The following is an 18,381-nucleotide window of genomic DNA, read 5'->3' on the forward strand; positions in this document are numbered from 1 at the left end:
TTTTTCCTTGAGGTTTTCCAGGATTGTACCAACACATTTAGGCTTTGAAAGACATGTTTTGGAACTTTACTGAAGGTATTCTAAGAAATACCTTCATGTTAAAACAATCTCCAAATATTTTAGGAATAACTAGAATCTCTCCATAAATAATTCATGCCTTAATTAATTATAATAATTGTTAGAAATTCATACTGAAGTATTTCAGAAAAAGATGACATATTAAGAATGTGACACTGCTTCCATGTCATATTAAGAGGATGAGGATATCTCTATTATGAACCTTACTGCATTTTGCTACAACATTTTTGTCTATCTTCTCTTCCAGATTACAAGCTTCTTAAAAAATAGACTGTGCACAGATCTAACTTTCTGGCCTACATTTGCAGCACTGGAGACTACTATTGAAATATTAATTAAAAGGATATTTTAGAAAACATTATAGACATAACTCTACCATAAAATAGCATATATAAATATAGCATATTTTCTGATATTATTGAATCATCTTAAATACTGGTTAAGGCAAATTTCAATCTCTAAGGCACTTCTACAACATACCTGAAAAATGATCGTCATCTTGTACTTGAATGTCCTCACTGAGAAAGAAATTGCCAACTCAAAATAAGTTTATTTCATTTTTAGGAAGCTCTAATTGTTAGAAAACTCACTCTTAAAATAAGTTAAAATCTCTTTTCCTCTACTTGTATGCATTTTCTTGGTTTTTAAATTAGGGGCAACTTGATCTTTTTTTGACTTTACAGCTCTAACATAGCTAAAGTTGGCTTTCAGGGCCTTTGCCCCCTTACCTACTATTCATAATTATTTTTATTAAAAGAAATATATTGTGGTATAATATAAAAATATACTAATTTGAATGTACACTTTAATGAATTTTGACAAATGTAAATATTTTGTAACTTCTGTTTCCATCAAGGTAGACAATTTTCCTATTACACCCCTTTGCAGTTTTCCCTTTGCTCTTTGCAGTCACTCTCTACTTCATATTTGGTACAGGCAACTGCTGATATGTTTTCTGTCACCATAGATTCATTTTTCCTTTTCTAGAAAGTCATATAAACAGAAACATAAAGTACATACTCTTCTGTGTCTAGCTTTTTTCTCAGCATAATGTTTCTGAGATTCATCCTTGTTGCATTCCTCATAATTCTATCCTTCTACTGCTGTATGATATGACATTGTATGGATATACCACACTGGTTCACCCATATACATCTTGTTGGAGATGTTCTGATGATGGCCATTCTGACCGGTGTGAGGTGATACCTCAATGTAGTTTTGATTTGCATTTCTCTAATGATTAGTGATGTTGAGCATTCTTTCATGTATTTGTTGGCAATCTGTATATCTTCTTTGGAGAAATGTCTATTTAGGTCTTCTGCCCATTTTTGGATTGGTTGTTTGTTTCTGCATAAGCTGCTTCTAAATTTGGGAGATTAATCCTTTGTCAGTTGCTTCATTTGCAAATATTTTCTCCCATTCTGAGGGTTGTCTTTTTGTCTTGTTTATGGTTTCCTTTGTTGTGCAAAAGCTTTGAAGTTTCATTAGGTACCATTTGTTTGTTTTTGTTTTTATTTCCATTTCTCTAGGAGGTGGGTCAAAAAGGATCTTTCTGTGATTTATGTCATAGAGTGTTCTGCCTATGTTTTCCTCTAAGAGTTTTATAGTGTCTGGCTTTACATTTACGTCTTAAATCCATTTTGAATTTATTGTTGTGTATGGTGTTAGGGAGTGTTCTAATTTCATACTTTGACATGTACCTGTCCAATTTTCCCAGCACCACTTACTGAAGAGACTGTCTCTTCTCCACTGTGTATTCTCGCCTCCTTTCTCAAGGATACGTTGACCATATGTGCATGAGTTTATCTCTGGACTTCCTATCTTGTTCCATTGATCTATATTTCTGTTTTTGTGCCAGTACCATACAATAAATGCTGGAGAGGGTGTGGAGAAAAGGGAACCCTCATGCACTGTTGGTGGGAATGTAAATTGATACAGCCACTATGGAGAACAGTATGGAGGTTCCTTAAAAAACTCTGGCTGTTTTTATTCCAGGACTGTATTTCTCAAGGACCTGGGCAATAGGGACTCATCAGGAGAGAGAGAGCCCCTGTCTCCTACATTCGGTGGAAGGGTAGAAGCCTAACTTAGATGGGAGACATGAACAAACCCTAATCACATTGAGCAATCTCTCCTCTAACGTTCTCTGCTACTTTTCCAGTTGCTCATCCCAGTGTTTAAAAATTCTCCCACCTTATGCTTCAGAGGAGTTGAGTTTTCTCTTTCTCTTGTATTGCAGTCATCTTGACATCTATTACAAAAGTTTTAAATAAAGTCTTCCTCATCTACTTAACTCCATCAGTGTGATTTTTCTTTGACAGCATGTGTGCATGTGTGTGCATGTATGTGTTCATACATTTATACATATATGTATATGCACATGCACACATTTATATATATATATATATATATCATACATACTAGAGTCACTGTAGTACAATTTTGATTTATTTGTATCCTTTGGTTTTCTATAAACTGTTGTACTTATTTTTTTCAAAGATTATTAAGTGTTGCAGGAGGAATTTTTCAGTAACACAAAATCAGGAAGTAAACTTTTTTTCACTAACGGTTTAAAAACTTAGTTATCAAAGATCTAAGCAAGTATATGACATCTAAGATTGCCAGTCTCTAACCTTGATTACGTTTGGCCAGACAGAATGTAGAGTCTTAATTTAGTACCCCAGTCTCTGAAGCAACAGAGAAAAAATGAAAAAGTTACTTATACTTAAAATGTATGCTGATGTATTTCTGTGACCTTCAAATGTTTTTACAGTGAAATATATTTTACATAATGATCTAATACACACACACACATCCATATATAAACTGACATATGTATATACAATTGAAAAAAAAAACGTTTCACAATAGGGAGTTTAATTTTACTTTGAGCAATGAATGCTAATATTTTTCAATTTGATGCTTACTGTGACCAAGTTACAATGCTTACCTATATTATATACAATGCACACTGATATTGTAGTCACCACTACCAACTATTAATAAACTGATATCCTAATACATTAAATAGTGGCTTACCTATAATTCTGAAAATCGCAGACTTAGTGGAATTTAGAACTCAGTTTTGGTATGGTTATAAAATACTGATAACTATATATATATATATATATATATATATATATATATAGTTTTTTATATTTATATATATATATATATATATATATATATATATATATGCATAGAGCAAGCATTAAAAGATTGCTTTCACAAGAGAACTGGTTTCATAGTGATTTCCTGGGAATTTTGCCAGTGAGGGTGGTTCTTTAAAAATCCTGCAGATCAGGTGCAGAGTGTACCCTTAAATTAAATGATAAGAGTAGCATGACTTTTAATTTGCTAAAACACTTAAAGTAGATTCTTGCAGGCAAAAGATTCATTTACAAAATGGCAGCTGATGAACTCAGAGGGAAACTATGTTGGCTTAAAAACACAAACCACATAAGCCTGAGGAATTACTGTTTTCACTAAGTTCTCTCTTCATGTGTTAATTGGAGGGTAGGAAGTGATTCATATATCTTTTATACTTGTTCTTGCCAAATTCCTTTAAGGTGGTTACAGAAATAGGAGAAATGTTTATAGGGGAAGATATGGAAAGTGAAATCAAGGCAGGCTTTGTATAATATAATGCTAAATGCAAAAAAAAAGGCTAAAAAATCTTTGTAAACTTAAAGTCATAGGATAATGATAAAGAGTGATATCAATGAGACTGATAAGAGGATCTTGATAATGCTTTTTTTTTTTTTTTCAATAGTGATAACCAAAGTAAAAGGAGAAAAAGGAGAAATCACACTGGGATACAAATGGACAATTTGACATAACTACATTCATATTTCAGGAAATAAAGTTATAATAATATTGATAGCTGATTTATATTTGTATGCATTATAGATAAGGAAAATAATATCAAAAGGCAAAAATATCCATTGTGTGGGCAAGAAAATATTCCATAAAGAATTTTTTCATTGAACCGGTTTGCAAGGCATAAATAGAGACACAGATGTAGAGAACAAACTTATGGACACCAAGGGGGGAAAGCAGGGTGGGGGGGGTGGGGGGTGGGATGAACTGGGAGATTGGGATTGATGTACATACACTAATATGTATAAAATAGGTAACTAATAAGAACCTGCTGTATAAAAAATAAATAAGTAAAAGAAAATTCAAAAAATTCAAAAAAAAAGAATTATAAGCAAAAGGTCTCTATTATAGAAATATTTGAAAATTCGAAAGAGTTGCTAACACCAATAATGAATTTATTGCCTTTCCTGTGACTCTATGTTATTTACCATATTTTTAAGGGAAAAAATACTTCCACCACTTCCATTATAGACACATCATGATTAAAAAAAAAAGAATGTTATCATTATTATTGTGGAAGATCATTTTTAGAGAAGGTCGCTCTCTTTTCTTAGCAGCATATTAATGAACTCTTTAGGAAATTGTTAGTAGAGAAGGACTGTGCAATTATTTTGTTAAACCACCCCCCCTCCACTTTAATCCAGATTTTTTTTTCCTTTCTCTCTTTAAGGAATTGAGGTGCAAGGAGAGGTATATTCTCTCCAGTGACTCTCTGGTTATGAATAATGTCTGCAAATAAAATTAAATTGAGCAAAAAAGGAGATTCTGCTTAGTTCCTCAAGTAGATTGAGTTTCTGCTTACAGCACAGAGGAATGTAGCAGAAAAAGCAGGAGTTGCAGTAACAGAAAGACCTGACCTCAAATTATACTGTTGCCTGTTACTAGCTGCTTGATTGTAATCAGAGTAACTTGTTCCCGAGCCTGTTTAATCAAATGCAAGACAAAGATGAATAATACCTTCCTTAGTGGCTTCAGGTGAGGATTAAGGGAGATTACATGCAAATACTTAGGATAGATATTATTCGCAATAAGTGTAATTCCTTTCTCTGTAAAAGAACTAATTCATTATTACTTAATTATCTTATTTTTCACACATCTACAATGTGAAGGTCACCAGGACAGTGGGCATGCTCAGACTTTTCTTCATAACTGTTATTATTACTTAAATTTAACACAGGGATTAAGAGGGGTTGCAAAACAAACAGTGGGAAAGGTCTAAAGCAATGCCATTGCTGAACAAATTACAAGTTATGTTCACTGTGTGGGAAGAGACATAGAGAGAAGATAAATCAAATTATAGGTTTGAAAGAGAGAGACCAGGAACCGTATCTGTCCACCAGCTACCACTGTCTGAGGTCAACTGTCTGCATCTTCACCCCGACTCCTTGTACAAAATTGCCCCTTAGCCAAAGCTCATCAGATCGGGGTGTGTACTGGGTACTCGATTTGTATGCAACCAATTTCTAGACTGATAAGCCTGGCCAAAGAAGAAGATCTGAGCAATCTTATTTTCTGGGTTTCTAGAATTGGACCCCTGAAACCTGAGAGATTATTTGTTAACTACAGATAACATAGGATCCCCCTACCACTAGTTGAGTAGCAGTCCCAGACTAAAGAAAAATGTTAAGGTTGGAAGGCTAGTGACAGAGGGAAGGCAGTGGCAGAATCAATCTACTCTTTTTAATTGATTGGTTTAAGCTGAAACTTGAATGTGAATTTGTCACAAAAAAAAGTAAAAGAAAAAGAAAAGAAAAGAAAGAAAAAGAAGAATAAAAAAAAACAATTGGTCCTCAGTAAATAAATAAATTAATAGTTCATGTGGGTAGAACACTATTTTTCTCAATGTGTGATTCATAAAGGAAAATATTCTGAATTATGCACACAGTAAAATGTGGTGAGGGTTTTAGAAAAGCCCATACTTTGTGTGGAAATTAAATATAGGCACTGGGAAAGCCCTGACTGTGTACAAAAAGACTGCCTGTGTAAGGAACATATGGAACTTATTCCATCTTCTGTAAATTACACACGACTTTCTTTCTGCTACATCCCTCATGCGGGCAGTCAGTGCAAGAGATGTATGACTGTCACCCTGACTTTCAGCATCTCTCCCAGTGTTACACTGAAAATTGACAAAGGCGCACAACATATCCATGGGCATGATGCAACTAAATGAACTCCAGGAAATCCAGAGAGAACAGTTTACTAGAAAAGGGCTGCTTAGGCGATGACCACTGATCAAACCCAGTTGAAGTTCTCCATCAGTTCCATCATCAAAAGCCTCCAACATGGGGAACATCACACAGCCTCCACTTCTCATTTGTAGCCTGGGGAGAAGATTTTCCATGATACTTACTTCAATAGAATGCTAGTAAAAACGTATGAGGTTTCTGTTTGAAATATTCTTGGCACCTTATATGCAAAAAAGTGACTGCAAATAAAGCTACGTGATCTGGTTAAATAATTCTACTTAGAATTCTTAGTGAAAGAATAAACAAATATTCCTGAAAAAATTACCGATTAAAAACAAAATTAAGATAAATTTTGAAAAGAATGTTGTTGCCAGCAGAGTTAACTGCTTCACAAATATTACCTTTTATTTTCTTTTTTTTTTTTTTTTTTTTTTTTTTTTTTTAAGTTTATTTATTTATTTTTTTAATTAGTTTCTGCTTTATAACAAAGTGAATCAGTCATACATATACATCTGTTCCCACATCCCTTCCCTCATGCATCTCCCTCCCTCCCACCCTCCCCATCCCACCCCTCCAGGCGGTCACAAAGCACCGAGCTGATCTCCCTGTGCTCTGCGGCTGCTTCCCACTATCTATCTACCTTACGTTTGGTAGTGTATACACGTCCATGCCTCTCTTTCGCCTTGTCACAGCCCACCCTTCCCCCTCCCCATATCCTCAAGTCCATTCTCAAGTAGGTCTGCGTCTTCATTCCCGTTTTGCCCCTAGGTTCTTCATGACATTTTTTTTTTTTTAAATTCCGTATATATGTGTTAGCATACGGTATTTGTCTTTCTCTTTCTGACTAACTTCACTCTGTATGACAGACTCTAGGTCTATCCACCTCATTACAAATAGCTCAGTTTCGTTTCTTTTTATGGCTGAGTAATATTCCATTGTATATATGTGCCACATCTTCTTTATCCATTCATCCGATGATGGACACTTAGGTTGTTTCCAGCTCCGGGCTATTGTGAATAGAGCTGCAATGAACATTTTGGTACATGTCTCTTTTTGAATTATGGTTTTCTCAGGGTATATGCCCAGTAGTGGGATTGCTGGGTCATATGGTAGTTCTATTTGTAGTTTTTTAAGGAACCTCCATACCGTTCTCCATAGTGGCTGTACCAATTCACATTCCCACCAGCAGTGCAAGAGTGTTCCCTTTTCTCCACACCCTCTCCAGCATTTATTGTTTCTAGATTTCTTGATGATGGCCATTCTGACTGGTGTGAGATGATATCTCATTGTAGTTTTGATTTGCATTTCTCTAATGATTAATGATGTTGAGCATTCTTTCATGTGTTTGTTGGCAGTCTGTATATCTTCTTTGGAGAAATGCCTATTTAAGTCTTCTGCCCATTTTTGGATTGGGTTGTCTGTTTTTTTGCTATTGAGCTGCATGAGCTGTTTATAAATTTTGGAGATTAATCCTTTGTCAGTTGCTTCATTTGCAAATATTTTCTCCCATTCTGAGGGTTGTCTTTTGGTCTTCTTTATGGTTTCCTTTGCTGTGCAAAAGCTTTGAAGTTTCATTAGGTCCCATTTGTTTATCTTTGTTTTTATTTCCATTTCTCTAGGAGGTGGGTCCAAAAGGATCTTGCTGTGATTTATGTCATAGAGTGTTCTACCTATGTTTTCCTCTAAGAGTTTGATAGTTTCTGGCCTTACATTTAAGTCTTTAATCCATTTTGAGCTTATTTTTGTGTATGGTGCTAGGGAATGGAAAGTAACATAAGTAACTTGGAAGGAATAATGATACAAGATGCAACTTTGATTCCTCAAATTAACATGAAACCAGTAATTACTAAAATGTGGTAGGCTCTCCACAGAGTTCAACCCCGCTTCCCACCCACAAATCAGTTCCCTTTTTGATTGACTCAGTAGAAGGGCCAAGAATTGCATAGATAAAATCCCTTTGGGACAGTGTTAAGGTACATCATTTCAAAAGTGCAGCATGTACTTATGCAACCTAAATCCATTCTTATAATAACATTCTGACCACAAAAACATTTTAGTCCACAGACATGTCAATTCAGCATTCTTTACCAAATTCACACAAGCAGTAAAACAAGAAAGAAGGGTACCTAAGTCTGAGTTTATCAAAGACTTAGCCAAATGTTAACAATACTTAAGTAAGTGTAGGAGTAGGAACATAACATTGAGATGAAAAACTCTGCAGTCACAATGGGCTAAATTCAGTTTCTGGCCTTCAGATGGATGTGTGACTTTAAACATCTTAATTAACTTCTCTGAGTTTCCTTTCCCTTATCTGTCAATGGCATCAATAACCAGACCGTTTTGAGAACCGTTCGAGATACTGACATGCAGCAGTCACCTGTGCTAGAAATAGTGTTGGGCTACAGCGTAGACATCAGCAACACACAGCTGTTGCTGGCTATAAAATTAACTGAGACATTTGGTGATAAATACGCAAGAGATTTTAAAGATGTAATACAAAAATCAGGATGTCAAATGTTTCATTATTGTTTTATAGTGATTACACGTTTAAATGATAAAATTTCGGAGATATTGAATTAAAATGTTATTAAAATTACTTTTATGATTTTTAACATGGATACTACAAACTGAAAAATTACATAGCTCTTCCTCATTAGAATTTTATTCGACAGTGCCAGCAGAGAACAGAGTAAGTGCTTAATAAAGAGTAAATAAATTAAAACGTTATTATTATAAATTTTGACTCGTGTTATGTTTTCAAAAGTAAGGCAAAATTAAGCTCTATGGAATTGGAAGGAAAGGCTCATTTGTACTTTTTGTCTTAAATATTTAACACATAAATAGCCAAAGAAGTATGAAAATATTAGTTTAAAATCTGTCTTCAGGCTGTACAAGTTCACATAAGAGAAAAGCCACAATACATTTCGAGACAGAATTTTTTTACCTTTTAAACAAAAGATGAAAGCACAAACATTAATTGGCTCACATGGTTTTGAAAAGCAAATGTCTTCTGTGTAGAGTCTAGTTAAATAGGTTCTGACAAAAAAGTTCATTCACTTTGCAGAGCAGTTTAACAAGTACAGAACTTCTTCCCCAGGAGGGTCAGGACAAGAGGACTGGCAGACGAGTCGGAGCTGAAAAGAATCTCTGTGGAGAGAAGGATGGGAGAAGACAGCAGCGGGCGCTAAAGAAGATGGGAACAGCAAAAAATCCATCAGGGTAAAGAAGGGTTAACGACTGTTCTTTTTTTTTAAGAATAGTAATGATCGATATTCAATTTTAAAGTTTCTACCTAATGTGTGTTCTAAAATTCCACTCCAAATCATCATCAGAAATCTGTTTAACAGAAGAGCCTTGTGCTGCTGTTGCTTTATGAGATGAAGCAAGGTGAGGGGTCCTGTAGGGTAAAGTTGTTTACACGATGCATAGAGATATAGGAAACTAGCCAACGTCAAAGACTGTGAATTCGTCAGAAGCAGAAAATCAGAGTGAGACATGCCAAGAATAAATATAATCTCTTGGAGAATATGTGGTACTAAGTGGTCCACATCATACTAGGAATCAACTCTCAATCTGTTTAATGAGATATTAAAAGAAAATTGACCTCGATTAGTGAAAGAGATGGGAATTCCAGAGAACTAGCAATTAAATTATATTTACTGATGCATTTAGACAAGGAATTTCAGGAATAGAATTAGCTGACATTTGTATATTGAATGCAGATTACAAAACTCTTTCAAAAAGAGTGTCCGGGGCTTCCCTGGTGGCGCAGTGGTTGAGAGTCCGCCTGCCGATGCAGGAGACACAGGTTCGTGCCCTGGTCCGGGAAGATCCCACATGCCGCAGAGCGGCTGGGCCCGTGAGCCATGACCGCTGAGCCTGTGCTCCGCAACGGGAGAGGCCACAACAGTGAGAGGCCCGTGTAACACACACACACACAAAAATCCTGTTTTAAATAGCCAGCAATTTTGAGCTTCTAATACCCCTGTTAAAATAGGTATTGATATTCCCAGTAACAGAAATATTAAATGTAGGTAGACAATGAGAAACTAATGCAGATTCAAATATTATCATTACATTGTTGAATTTAAAGACATTCATTCAAGCAACAGCTTTGTGCAAATTCTAAACATTACGAATTCTCTGTGCTAGGAGAAGTGTTATGTGCCTATCAGAGAGGACAAATAGGAAACTGAAAAAGCCTCAAGATAAAACCTAAGTGTCCATCATCGGATGAATGAATAAAAAAGATGTGGCACATATATACAATGGAATATTACTACTCAGTCGTAAAAAGAAACGAAATTGAGTTATTTGTAGGGAGGTGGGTGGACCTAGAGTCTGTCATACAGAGTGAAGTAAGTCAGAAAGAGAAAGACAAATACCATATGCTAACACATATATATGGAATCTAAGAAAACAAAAAAGTCATGAAGAACCTAGGGGTAAGATGGGAATAAAGACACAGACCTACTAGAGAACGGACTTGAGGATATGGGGATGGGGAAGGGTAAGTTGTGACAAAGTGAGAGAGTGGCATGGACATATATACACTACCAAACGTAAAATAGATAGCTAGTGGGAAGCAGCCGCATAGCAGAGGGAGATCAGCTCAGTGCTTTGTGACCACCTAGAGGGGTGGGATAGGGAGGTTGGGAGGGAGGGAGACGCAAGAGGGAAGAGATATGGGAACATATGCCTACGTATAACTGATGTACTTTGTTATAAAGCAGAAACTAACACACCATTGTAAAGCAATTATACTCCAATAAAGATGTTAAAAAATAAAAAGATACAATCTAGTTGGGGGAAGAGATATGAAACGTAATTAATATGCAATTGAGCAAACATACAAATACAAAAATGTTGCTAGGAAAGTATAGAGGATCACGGTCATTACTGTCAAGAGGATGAATAAAGATTATTCTGGGTCATTAGCCCTTATCAATATTTATCTGTGGAATAATGTCTTCTTTCACAAGAGGGAAGATGTAGCCCTTTGATATATTTAAGTTAATAGGCAAATGTTGTCCAAGTGTGTAGGTGAGGCATCTTCCCTCCTTCCTTTCTTTCTTCCTTCCTTTCTTCCTTTCTTTCTTTTTTTCTTTGTTTTTCTTCCTCTCTTTGAAAGAGACAATCATCAACTAATCAAACATCAAGCTGGTCAATTCTGTGTTTCCATTTGACATTTTGGGTGGTGATGACATAACTAATTTTATTTTATTTTTTGCAGGCTCCATTTATTATTTTATTTTTTGGAATTATCTAAGTGAAAAAATGCATGAAGCTACTTGTAAATATAAGGAGTAAAAAGGAGTTCCCAAATGGAAAACATAAATATATTGGAGTAATTGCTGTTAGGGAGATTATAGAGCAAAGTAAGCAGAGGATTTGGAATCAGAGCTAAATTAAAATTCCGACCCTGTTACTAGGCACACAAATTTTGTCAAATTACTAAACTTCCAGAGGCTCAGTTTCCTTCTCAGTAAAAGAGAAGAAAATAGTAATTTTTCAACATGCTATTTGAGACCTAAATAAGACCATGTTTATAAATACCACTTAACATGCACTACAGATCATCTAGTAGATGACAAAAAATTACAATATAACATGAATAGTATTCTTATTTGTCACAGAACAGGTCATCCAGGCTGATATTCTCCCTGAAGCTACTAAGGATATCAAAACAACATTAAATGTACTTAAGCTCATTTAAAATATAGAAATATTCTAATACTTGGAATAAGCACTCTAGAAAAGGATTTCTTTGTTCCTTCTTAATTCCATCATTTTTCTTTATTTGACAGGGAGACATCATCCTATTTCATTGGGGTTTTTACTCAATCAAGTACTGTGTGTGTCTTTTCTCCATGTATGGATAAAATCAGCCCTTCTGCAACATGTGTAATTTGTAAGAATGCAATAAATGCCTCCAAAAAACACAATCTGGACCATCACCACAAAATAAAAGCATTGTAGCTAACTATGCACAGAACCCACTAAACTAAAAGCAGCCCTTGCAAAACAAACCATTCTTTTCTTAAGCAATCAGTGTAAATTGCAAAAGCAACAAACATTTTAGCCACAGATGAAGAAGCCACAGACAGTCCACAAAAGCCTCATGTGAAATTGCCACATATTATAGAACTAGAAAAAAACATTTGGTGGTGGTAAGTGGTGACTGAACCAGCATATTCAAAGAGATAGTTAGAACTCTCAAATGCATGAACACCTATCTGAGTTAACATTTTACTAACACAATAATGCATTCTCATAGGGTGGGGTGTGGAAGCATCCTTATTTAATGTTGAAGTATAACATTGAGAAGTTGTGAATTTTAATAAAATAAGGGAAGGCATATTATAAAATAAATGTAAAAGATATTGCCAAGAAATTGACTACAATTATGTATTTAAAATATAGTTGTAAAACATCTGCTCCAGAATCTGATGTGACAATAAATCCAGGGGACTCTAAGAAATGATATTATCAATCTTTTACAATAATACTAGGTGTTAGGGGAATCGAATCCAAATTTTCAGGGAAGCATGTAAATATTTCAGACATCCATGCTGAAAAATCATTTGAAGAAATGTGGCTAAAGCCACGAAAAACTGATATTTGTATTTAAAGCAATTTTCTTTTAAAGGTAACAAAATATTAAAAGACAGAAGTCAATGAGAATGCTCAAATTGGTATAATTTAGTAAATAACACCATATTCATGTAGTGTTAACTTTTTGAAAAATAGAACAAGGTTAAAATCTGAATTCTACCCTCAGTTTGTCTATCTTTATTTTAAATGTAGTTTTATTGGAATATGAAACACATAGCTTGGTTTTCTTTGGTGCTCATACATTGTCTCCACAAAATTGAGAACTCCTCTTAGAGACATGTAGTCTCTGTCAAACTCTCACCCTGGCTTCCTGAGGACGTTAGACATATCAAACCAAGTGTCCTTCTTTCCTTTTTAAAGATAAAAAGGAAGAAAGAGACTGAGAGACTTACTTAAGGGTTACCTGAAATTTAGAGACAACAAGTAAGGGATTCAGAGAAAGATATAGACCAAAAATACTACTGACAAACATATTGACAGTGAGATGAATAAAACCACCAGTTCAGTATATTCTACTCTTATGCTGAAAACAGAACTTAACTGATCAAGTACTATAATCCAGGTTAAGAGGGTTAAGAGAGACATGGTGTGTGTGCAGGTGCACACACACACACACACACCTTTCTTATAGCACACTGATCTTAAGGTGTCAGGATGATTAGTATTATCATGCATTGTTCTTCTTCAGATGTGCCCTTTAAAAGGTATTCTCAACTACGGTTGCTGTGGTTTGTGGTGAAATGTTTTCCTTTCTAGGGTAATAAACTACAAACATTTCATAGTATCTTCATAGCATTAAAGGGCATGGCACTTTCTACGTGGTGAATATGTTTTGTTAATATATATCTTATATTTTATGTAATATTGAGTTGCTTAATAAAAGAATCTAGGCATCGGGATGATGATGACTCATACTTAGTCGAATTTTCATAAAGGCTTGATGAATTCCTATTTAAGGATAACCTTTACTTGGACCTGGACTAACCAAGATACACTAGACATTAAGTAACGAGAGTTCCCAGAAGTGTTTAATTTTTAGCCAGCAGTAGTTTTACAAAGTCCCCATAGTATTTAGTACTAGTAAACTTGGAGACAAGTGGAGGTATTTCTTGTGCACTTGTGTATTATGTGATAGATAAAGGATGAGTAAGTAAAGACAGAAAAGGGATTCCCAACTCTAAACTGGTAACCAGAAGAATCCCAGGCTAGCTTCCTATATGCCCACATCTCAATCACCTAGTATGATGACTCTTTCTAACAACTGACTCCCTCATAAATGTCTTACTGCCCAGGAGAGAAGTATTTACTCGTATGAACACACACACACACACACACACACACACACACACATACCACACACGCCTTACTATCAAATTATAGAGAAGGCAATTGCCATGCATGAAGCCTCAACTTTCCCATTTTCTGAGATTTTTAGAAGGACAAAGAAAAAGAAATGGAAGATTTTGTTAGAGGGGCCAAAATTCCATAGCCCTCTTGTAAGATACTTGTTATGTTTGGATAAGCAGTAAAATGACCAGAAAAGAGCTGGGATTAGCAGAGTATTTTATTATACCTAAGAACACACGCCCTACTTCATCCCAGTTTCTCTAAAAGTTTCCAAATGGACAAAATAACAAGGCGTGACAAGGAACAAAAAACATGCTAACATTTTACTACAACCATACCTTCATAACCTGAATATTACATTGGCACAGCTATCAGCATTGAAATAGCTCAAGAATGAGGAGGAGTAGGAAAAGAAGAAAGCTTGGCAGCCAAAGTGAACATAAGGATGTCCCAAATTGCATGAACGAGGAAGACTCACAAGGATATACCTTGTCACTGTAATTTTCAGAGCATACTTAACAAATTAAGGAACAAAGCGCCCTAATCACAAACACCCTTTTCAGGCAGAGCACATTCTTACCTGCAGAAGGCAATCTACTTGGCTTTGATGTAGTAATTTGAATTCAGTGAAAAATCCCTAATTTGAAAATGTCATTAGAAATAACTCATTGTTGGACCTGAGAGTTTTATGATAAATGTTTTCTTTTACATAATGCTTAGTGATTACTGACTTACTTTACTTTTAATAGATTTCCCTTGGCATGTTGTGTGTTTATAAGTGAGCAGGTTGCTGTTACTCATTTGTCATTTGGGCTGTTCCTTGTAGAGACTTCAAAGCTATTCTTCATCTCCGCAATGTGCAGCGCACCATTCTAAAATAGTTGCATCAATTTAACAAGTTTTGGTCAATGTTCTATGAGTTATTTGGCCTTGAAGTCTATCATATATTAATTGTCTGTTTCGATATTTCTGATTCTCTGTTTCTTTCTTCTTATTTCTCTTTCTCTCTCTCTCTCTCTTGAGGCAAGTAAGTGTGAGGGACACTTTTCTGGAGTAAATCAACTATTAGATTCAGAAATATCAGTTTGAAAGGGATTGTCAATAAGTTCCTTTATAAATGACAATATTCCACAAAAAGAATCCTAAAACAATTAAAAAGACAACAAGAACATGAAAGAGAACTTGCAACACAAACCAAAAGCAAACTTTAAATAATCATGTAATAGAAAGCAATAAGAAAGGACCAAGAGATAGGTATTTAAAGAAAATGCAAAAAAATGATAATAAATGTGTGAACCTCGTTCAGTTTTGCTGGGGATCAAAAAAAGAAAATCAGAAACTAAAGCCTAAAGATTACTTTACTTGATTTAGGTGAAATTAGAATGATAGTGATCTCACACATTATATTGATAGAGATATAAATGAGTACAATATTTTGGAAGGGAAATTATTATGACTATTTAACACAACAATTTTAGTTTAGGAATTGATCATGCAGGAAGACCTCCATGATGTAAAGAGAGATTTTTGTGATGTGTTGCTGCTACAACGTTGTTTGTAATAGAAATACATTGGATAATATAAATGCCCATTAGCAGAGGACTGAGTAGATAAATTATGGCACGTCTACATAGTTCAGGATTAGAAAAAATGAGGTTTACACATATTTATTATCAGCATAAGTGAACTTAAGTGAAAACAAGATGCAAAATATTTTGTAGGGAACAGGCCAACATTTTTATTATAATACTGAAAGCACACATTAAAATATATGCATATACAATTAGAAAGTAATATCTTCATTAAAATATTTAAATGATTTAATTATTTAAATGATGCAAGCCAAGTTCTTAGTGGTGTCATCTCTGGAGAGAGGAATATATATATATATATATATATATATATATATATATATTCACAATATATATACATATATGCTCATAAGTCATTAACTATTGCTTTTTTGATTCAGGGCCGTACAAAGAGATACTTAATTACAAACCTTGCATATACAGTGTTTTGTATTTTGATGCTCTGGAGAATATAAAAAGAATTTTAAAAAGATGAAAGAGAACCTTTTATCCAAGGTCCTCTTTTTAATTAATTTTTCCTTTAAATAGGAACAAGAATAAAGAAAGTAATTCAAGAAAAAATTAAAACAAAACAAAACAAAAACTCATTGAAAGAAGAAATTGTTTCAAGACTTCTAGTTACTTGTGGCCAGATATGGATTCAAATAAGAAGAATTCAAATGAGAAAAGATAATAAAGTGGAAGATGACAAGAACATAAAATGATGTTACATGGAAAAAATAAGACATGGAAGAACAGGAAAAAAAGGTAAGTTTAGAAAAATGTTCAATGAAGACATATTTAAATTTGACATGCTGTACATTTTGTTAAAATTACAGATACAGAGATTATAAACTCTGATGTGACCTGTTGAAGAGATGAATCTTTGAACAAAAAACCTGAACAAAAGAAAATGTGTTAACATGCAGATCAGAAATTAAATCAAGTAAAAGAAAGAGAAGAAATTTGGGAAAAGATGTGGAAACAGTGCAAAAGAAGCTTAATTATGGAAGGGAAGAAAACACTGGAAATTTCTAATTGGTAATGCAAAATGAACCCAGTTAAAATTTCCCTTCTGGATTGTTTATAATATTGGCAAATGTTTCACACATACACATAAGCACCCACAAACACATATTGGAAATGGCTCCATCAGTAGATAAAAATTAGGTTCATTAAGCTTTTCAAAATAATTTATGTCTCTGATTATCTGCCACCCTTTGCTTTCCTTGAAATGTTCCCTCAGGGGAGTAGGGACAGGTCCTTCTGGACCACAGACACTGTAAAAGTAGGGGAGGAAGAAGAAGGTATGTGAAAGGAGACATATACTGCTTAACCTGTTGTTATAGGGCTGTTTAGATCTGAACTTATTGTTCTATAAGCGTATATATCACCCCTGTCAATTTTCAGATTAAAATATCTAAGCCAACTATAAAATTACATATTTTTCAAAACATCATTTTATGATTTGCATAACACAGAATTGCAGCTTGGGAAAATTAAAAGGAACAGGGTGGTCACTCAGGAAAACCTAATTATCATGAAGTGGTTATTCAAGTATTTCAATCTGTTTATGGAACTGTATCATTTAAAAATAGACAGTGGTTAAGGTTTTTGATCGTTAAGTATGAAAGAATAATGAAAACGGGGGATATTTAATAGAATTAGTAACACTTTTAGCCTATCAGCCTGCTCTCCTAAAGAAATGCAATTTAACAAAATAAGTGTGGTTGGAAACTCAGGCCAGAATAACAACTACTTTCTTCAGATCCACCCAAGACTTATACGGTGGCCATTCCAATTAGCATAATAGTTCAATGTTCCTTGGGAAGTGAGGTCTTTTGTTTGGGATATTTCCTAATTAAAGAAGCCTGTTTGAAGTGGGATCTAATTTTAACTTTGTAATGCCAAAATATGACTTGAAGAGTCTGTTTTTATTTCAAGATATATTGGCTTTGCATTTACAAGTTGAGATAGCTGTCATTAAATGTCCACAAAACTCATAGTTAAGAGAAGAAAATGGAATGGCAGGGTATGAAGTAACTGGCTTAAAATGTCAGTTCTCTGTTCGGGCAAACGTTATTGAGCTGATCATTTGTTCTATTTGCACTCTTCATGTTTATAAATGAAACACAGGTACTAATAGGAATCCCAAAAGTGACCTTAAAATTACATGAAAGTCAAGTAAGGGGAATTAGGAACTTGCTGCCAGTAAATTTTTATTACAAAACTTAACATATATCTGGGAACTTCTAGTGAGAGAGTGGCTTTTGTTGTTTAAAAATTACTGGTATTAAGACCACTTAGATGATTCCAAAGCACTCTGTAAATTGCTCTTTATAAAAATGTTACTCATAGTCTAACTATTTGTAATCTAAAATTGTTGCCCTGTGTTTTTCGTGAGAAAGAGACAGCTATTTAGCAACTTTCTAAGTGAGAGTCAACAGTAAGTACATGAGGCATGCAGGATAAAAATAAACAAGTTCTCTCATTTCCAGTCCACATTATGAATCACAATTCTCTAGACAACCGTTAAAATACTACGATTTTGACTAAGTGTGTACAAATGACGGAGGTTCAGGAAATTATTATAATAGGCATCATAGAAAATATTTCTTTAAAATGTTTATCATTTATAAAGAAACAACATTGTATGTAACATGTTTCTATAGATGCAGCCTGGTAAACAAAGACGCATCTCA

This window comes from Mesoplodon bidens, assembly GCF_964165515.1.
Source record: "Mesoplodon bidens genome assembly, chromosome: 16".
In the NCBI taxonomy this organism is placed as follows: domain Eukaryota; kingdom Metazoa; phylum Chordata; class Mammalia; order Artiodactyla; family Ziphiidae; genus Mesoplodon; species Mesoplodon bidens.